At 27.5% G+C, this 7,045-nt stretch overlaps 1 protein-coding gene across 1 annotated transcript in view; it reads right to left on the minus strand.

Moving 5' to 3' along the window:
* The window catches only part of LOC120774777 (signal element on autosome protein 2), a 21,128-nt gene extending 15,034 nt beyond the window's left edge, over positions 1–6,094 (minus strand). The window contains exon 1 of the mRNA XM_040104550.1: positions 5,957–6,094. The gene's annotated coding sequence lies outside the window, so the exon portion shown is untranslated. The remainder of the gene's footprint in view (positions 1–5,956) is intronic.
* Positions 6,095–7,045: the final 951 nt, after the last annotated feature.

Here is a 7,045-nt window from a genome sequence, read left to right on the forward strand (position 1 = left end):
TAATTTTTTTTTTTAATTTTCCAAATTTTTTTTGTTAATTTTAAACAAATTTTAAAACTCGTTGGAAATATTTTTTATAGTTTTTTATAACCAATTCACTTTTTTCAAATTATTAATTTCTAATAAATTGATTTTATTTTCAAATAAAGGCAATTACTTTTGAACAAACAAAAAAAAAATTTAATTTTTTTAAAATTTTTTTTTTAATTTTCAAAACAATTTTTTAATTTTTTTTAATTTTCCCAAAATTTTTTTTTTTAATTTTAACCAGATTTTAAAACATGTTGAACATTTTTTTGTAGTTTTTTATAACCAATTCACTTATTTCAAATTATTCATTTCTAATAAATTGATTTTATTTTCAAATAAAGGCAATTGCTTGTGAACAAATTTTAAAATCAGCAAGTAATTTGAAAATTTTATGAAATACTTTAAAATTGGTGAGTTTTTGTTTTCAATTATTCCCTATAACTATTTTCTTGAACAAAATATTTAAAAAAAAGTTAACTAATTTTGATTTAATAAATTTCCATCTTTAATTCCTAACTATTTTTATGATTACAATATTTTTAATAAAAATTTGAAACAGATTCCAATTAGATATTTTTTTGACAATTCGAAAACTTTCTTGAATTCTTAAACCAAATTCACATTTGCTTATTTCTATTTTGTGCTTTAAAAAGTCTGAAATATTTTTATTTTTAATTTAATATTTTTAAAATTACTGAAATTTTTTTATTAAACTTCTCAAAATTGTGAATAATGTATTTTCTAAAAATTCTGGAACTCTTGAACTCAAGACACATTTTGCATAATATTCTTATTTTTGCAATTCCCGATGTCTGACAATTTTCTTAAATTTAAAAATTTTCTGAACCGTTTTTTCTTTTTATTTCCGAAAATTGTTAATAAAATACTTTACACAAATTTCAATTTGTAGAAAATTAAAAAAAAATTCAATTGCTCTTGGACAAACAAGCCCGATTCACATTGTGTTAAATTTTAATTTTTAATTTGTGGCAACTTTCATAATAATTTCAAAATATTCCAAATTTTTTTTATACATTCGCTGTAAATGTTAATAAAATATTTTTGAAAAAATAAAAATTTTCAACGAAATTTCTCTACATCCCTTAAATATATTTTTTTTTTGTAAAAAATAATTTTAGTTCCCTTTTTACTTGAAAAATGTCAGCCATTCTTCACGCTCTCGCCAAATTCCCATACATAAACATAACATCGTGAAGCACAGCCGTCGTTTGCGCAACGGAATTTATGCCAATGCATGCCGTCGCTATTAGCAGCTGCTGCCAACATTTCCCCTTAGCCGGCTGTTGTTATTGTTGTTTTTTAATTAAACATGCCTATGTGCACGCGCAAAAACTAACAGCTACAGCTGCTGAGATTGCGGCAATACTGCTGCGGTGTTCTACAAGGGGGCTGTTAATGCGGTGCGAGCGGCTATGCAACCCTCTTTTTCGAAAGCAAAAAAGCATTGATGCATTGCAATTAGTCTGATTAATCTGTGTAAGTAGAGTAGGGTGCTGTAGAGAGTTATTATAAACAATGGAAGCTGTAATATGCTCCAGTAGATCTTTGAGAAGATTTCGAACTGATTAAATTTGTTTATATTATAGTGTGCTTTTCATTAAAATTTTTTGTAAAAAAGTAGTTGATTGTATTTGCATTCAATACTTCCTTAGAATCATTTAATGATGTAGCGAATTTTTTTTTGTAAAATTTTTGAGTTAAAGCAATGAAAATTCGCGATAATTTCTCTAATACCCAAGACCTTAACGGTATAATTTGAATACTATTTTTAATCATTAACAGTTAATATTTATTAAAAATAAAATGCCAAGAAACGTTAAGCTTAATTGTGAACAATCTATACCAAGTTCAGAGGTATAGCGGTAACCCCGGTCGGTTCAACAGCGAGATGTTTCAAGTTTTTTTTGCGTAGAATTCCTTTTTAAGTTTTTGCATTTTTTCACAAAATTTTTTATCTAAAATTGCGACTTATATGTACATTTATTAAAGTATTTTTTTATGACATTTTCACAATTGAAATATTTTTTGTTTAAAAGAAACTAATTATTTATTTTTTTATTAGAATAATTATAAATAAATAATAAAAGAATAATAATTAGAAAAGAATATTGCAAGAACTTTCTGCTTGAAAATGAAGAAAATATTAAAAAAAAAATTGAGTTATAGCGCTGAAATTTGGTCCAATTGTGTGAGAATGTATCACTATATTGGTTATTGAGTTGAGAGGAATAACAAAAAACCTGAAATAGTTTTGTGATGAATTGAAAATAAAATATTAAAAACTTGTTTATTTTCTACAGATTTATATATTTTTTTTTATTTTTCTGAAAATTCAGAATTCATTCTTTCAGAAAATCTTTTTTCGAAAATTTTGAGTTATGACACTGAAGTTTTGCATATATTTTGAAACCTATATTTAGGCTTATTGAGTACAAAAACTTTTTTTCAAATTATCACGCTTGGAATATTTTGTATTGTGCTTTTCACGAACTTTCTACTGAAAAATGTGGAAAATATGAAATATTTTGAATTATGGCGCTGAAATTTGGTACACTTGGTCACAAGTAATACGCTGATATATTTTTCACACAACTTTGAAGTAATTTCGTAATATATTTTCAAACAATATTGGCGCTTATTTTTGACAAAAGTTTTTCTGAAATTCTCAAGCTTCGCATTTTTTTTTGAGATTTCTTTTTTAGATACTGAAAAAATATTTCAATAACTTTTCATTGTGATGAAGAATATACTGAGGTTTTTGAAACAACTTGCTGAAATATGGTACTTTTGAGACTATATATTGTCACCTAAAATGCAAAAAAACGTAACATCACTTTTATAAGTTTTCAGGCGAAGAAGAAACGATAAAATAGAGACCACTACTATTGAATAAAAATTGTAGGTTTTGGTTTTAAAATGGTTATATAATAGAAACCACTCATTTTGAAACTAAATTTTGAATTTTGATTATAAAGTGCTTATATAGTGGTTATATATTGGTTATATCTGATATCAAAAGCTTAAAATAGAAAGAATAGAATAATAGAAATCACTCATTTTGCAACAAAATTTTGACTTTTGGTTATAAAATCCTTATATATTGGTTATATATGGGTTATATATTGGTTATATATGGGTTATATATTGGTTATATCTGATATCGAAAGCTTAGAATTTTATGCATTATGCATATACATATGTATGTATATAAAGGTAAAGTGAATCGTAAGCAATAAAAAACTCATTTTTGATTTTTTGATGATCCATTGTTTTGCATTTTAGGTGACGATATAGTATATCAATTTAATTATAGTAATTTTTTTCACAGAATTATATATATTTTTGCTGCATTCTAAACTATATTTCATGAGAACATTTACTAAGACTCGCCAAATATGTTGAACATTTCTGAGTGATGCTGCTGAAATTTGGAAATACTATCAGCTTACCTATTATATAACTTTTAGTTAAACTATCGGTTATCTATTAAATGAAAGTTAAACTGCAATTCTCCTCTCGTTAAAGACTATATTGAACATTTCTTAATGATGCTGCTTCGGAAACACTATCAGCTAACCTATTATATTACTTGCAGTTAAACTATCGGTTATCATTAAATGAAAATTATACTCATCTCAGTGAAGAAAATGTTGAAACTTTTAGAGTTATGGTGCTGAAATTTTGCATACCTAATTTCGCTCAAATTATTCGAACATATTTTATTTTTTACTATTTATAATTATATTTATTTTTTCGCCGCAATCAATTGGCATTTCATCAGATTATTTACTAGCTATGAAGATTATAATGAAACATTTTGAGTTATTGCGCTGAAATTTGTCCTGCTTCTAGGTTTAGGATTAAGCTTTATATTATATACATTATTATTTCTTTAATTTTTTACTGTCTATTAGACTTAAAAAAAATTTTAGCTGCAATTTGAACAGTTGACAAGAAAACTTCTGGGTGGCTATGAAATAAATATGCTAAATTTTTATTTACATTGCTGTAACTTACTAAATGTTATAACGGATTTTTTACTTGTTTCAGTTAATAATTTTTCTGAAGTATACATAATTTTTTAAAAAATTTTCTATAACTAAAATTTTTATTTATTGCTGCCACAAGATTGAAAAAAAGTTTCTCTTTCGAGAAAAAAAGACCTCGAAATAATTTTGCTATTAGTTATGGTGCTGAATTTTTATGAAAATTAATATCATTTTCGTTGTAATCTTTTACTTAATTTTTCACGCAGCAATATTGACAAAAGTTCTTCACAATTGCATTGCAGAAAAAAGTTTTACAGGCTTTGAAAAATATTGGTCATGTAAAGATCTTCTAAATGATCTCAATTCGCTTTAAAATGTGGTCTAAAAATTTATTGATATTTTTGCTGATGTGCTCTTAGATTATCAAAATACCTTAGCAATACTTTTGACATGAGAATAACAACTCCTTTCCTACCATAAACCTGTCTAAATGCCTGCTTTTATGCACTGTAAATACTTTAAAGGCTCATTAAGACGATAAACAGCAGCTAAAAGCATACAAATTTCTCAGCACACATTTAAAAATTTTCAAAAACATTAACTTCGCCTTTTATTTTGTGCTAAAAACCCCAATTTGTTATAATATTTTTTGTTTTTTTAATTTCGACATGAAATGATCATCTAATGTGCTAACTAACATTTTCTGTTAATAAACATTACTGCTTTTTGAAACTACGGCATCTTTTGTAATTTCTACGCTATCTGCTTTAAATTTAGCGTGACTAAATTTTAATATCTTAGCCTGTTAACTACCAAAAATCTGCTAAAAATCTTTGTTAAAAGTTATATTTCTGCTGCCTACAAAAGTTCTCTAAATAATCACTGTTAATACTTTAAACATTCATAAAGCTGCTAAACTCCAGCTAAATGCATACAATTTTCTCATGAATAATTTAAAAATAACCAAAAAATTTATTTTCGCTTTTTATTTTGTGCCTAAAATCTCAAATTTGCTATAATTTAGCATTAAATTTATTAGGTAACCTTAGACAGTTTTACTTTTAATGTAATAGAAGCTAATTTTCAAAGCTACAAAATCGCTATTAATTTTTACGCCATTTGCTCGAAATTTAATATAAATAAAATTCAAACTTTTAGCTTACTAACTGCCAAAAACCAGCTAAAGCGCTTGTTTAAAATTATATTTCTGCGGCCTACAAAAGTTCTATAAATAATCACTGTTAACATTTCAAATGCTCATTAATGCCGCTAAACTGCCGCTAAAAGCATAAAATTTCCAGAGCAACTACTAAAAAATTATCTATTAAGAAGCATCTCGCTTTTCATTGTATGCTTAAAGTCCCAGATTTGTTATAATTTAGCATAAAATGTTCATACAATTTGTTAACTAACCATTAACAGTTTTACTTTTGATGTAAAGGTAGCTAGTTTTCAAAGCTGCAAAATAGCTATTAATTTTTACGCCATTTGCTCGACATTTAACATAAATAAATTTCAAATCTTTATTTTGCTAACTGCTAAAAATCAGCTAAATTGCTTGTTTAAAAGTTATATTTATGCTGCTACAAAAGTGCGCTGCCGACGCTGTTTACTCAAAGCGCCTGCTGCTGCTAACAGTTTAACGCAATGTTGCTTAACAGTTTTAAGGCTTTTGGCTGCTAATGTTTTATTAAACGCTGTTAATGTTATAATAAATGCTGCTTTTGTTAAATAGTTGCAAATTTTCAGCGTTAATTTTGTCTTTGTTCTTTTTTATAAAATTTTATGATTTTTTTATAATTTCATTATATTTTTATTAATAAATTGTAGTTAAATTTTTTGCTACATACCTACAAAATTAAGAAAAATTTTATAAGCATGTTGTGTAAAAAAATTTATATAAAAATTTTGCTTACACTGTGCTGCTGTTGCGGTTGTTTCGCAAATGCGCGCTACTCGGCGGCAATGCTTGCAGCCGCGTATGCTGCTGGCTGCTGCTTTCTGCTTTTCCAAATTTTTCAGAAACTCCGTGGCAATTTTGTTGAAATAATTAATTTTGTGTGATCTTTTCCATAAATCACTGAAATATTTTTGTTTTTAAATTTTTGCACAAGAAAAGTTTCTACTCTCCGCGCACATCACTCGCTCGCACACACTCGTACCACTTGCTGTTTAATTGCTGGGCCTGCTCGCCTCACTCGCCGGCTGCTACCGAGTGTTATTTGTGAATCTCTTATTTGTTCATATTTTCTTTTGTTATTTTTGTAAATATTAGTTCGCAATTTTTTTCGCCAATTTGTAATATTCGTTACTCGTCGTGTTGTTTTTGTTAATATTCTTGCGTATTTTGCTTTATATTTTTTATGATTTTTCGCTTTCGTTATTTATTGAACTTCGTTTTGTGCGTTGTAATGCTTCTTTGTTGTTGTAGTTGTTTTACGTTTGTTATACTTGCTTGTTGCTTTGTGAACTTCATTATGAACTCAAAATCTTTTCTAATTAAACTCAATTGAACTCAAAAACAACCATGTAGAATGAAACGTAACTAAAGTGTCTAACGAATTTTGTTGTGTGGCGAATTCTGCTGCCGCCTGCCCGGCGCGCTAGGCGTAAATAAACTTTGAGTTTTTTAATTTATCTATTTTGCGCTTTTTTCGCAGCGCGCTAAGCGTTTTTCGACGCGCTGATTGGCTTTTGGTTGCCGCTGCTGTGTCGCGCCGCGCCGCGCTCGCTGTGTCGGCCGTTGGCTTGTCGCAGAAATTCGAATTTTGAATTTTGTCTCGAACGCGCGCAGCACTTTTACACGCACGCTTTTACTTGAAAGCTTGCTGCGTCAGTTTCTTACGCGCGCGTCGCGTTTTTGTAAATTTGTTGTTATTTTTCGCTTACAAAACTTAAAATTCAACTCAAAAATTTTTATTGCAATTGTTTTAAAATTTTTTTTTGCACTTAATTGAAATGATAAACTCAAAAATTTTAACGTTTGCCGAAATTTTTGTTTTCTT

Source organism: Bactrocera tryoni, chromosome 4 (assembly GCF_016617805.1).
Source record: "Bactrocera tryoni isolate S06 chromosome 4, CSIRO_BtryS06_freeze2, whole genome shotgun sequence".
In the NCBI taxonomy this organism is placed as follows: Eukaryota; Metazoa; Arthropoda; class Insecta; order Diptera; family Tephritidae; genus Bactrocera; species Bactrocera tryoni.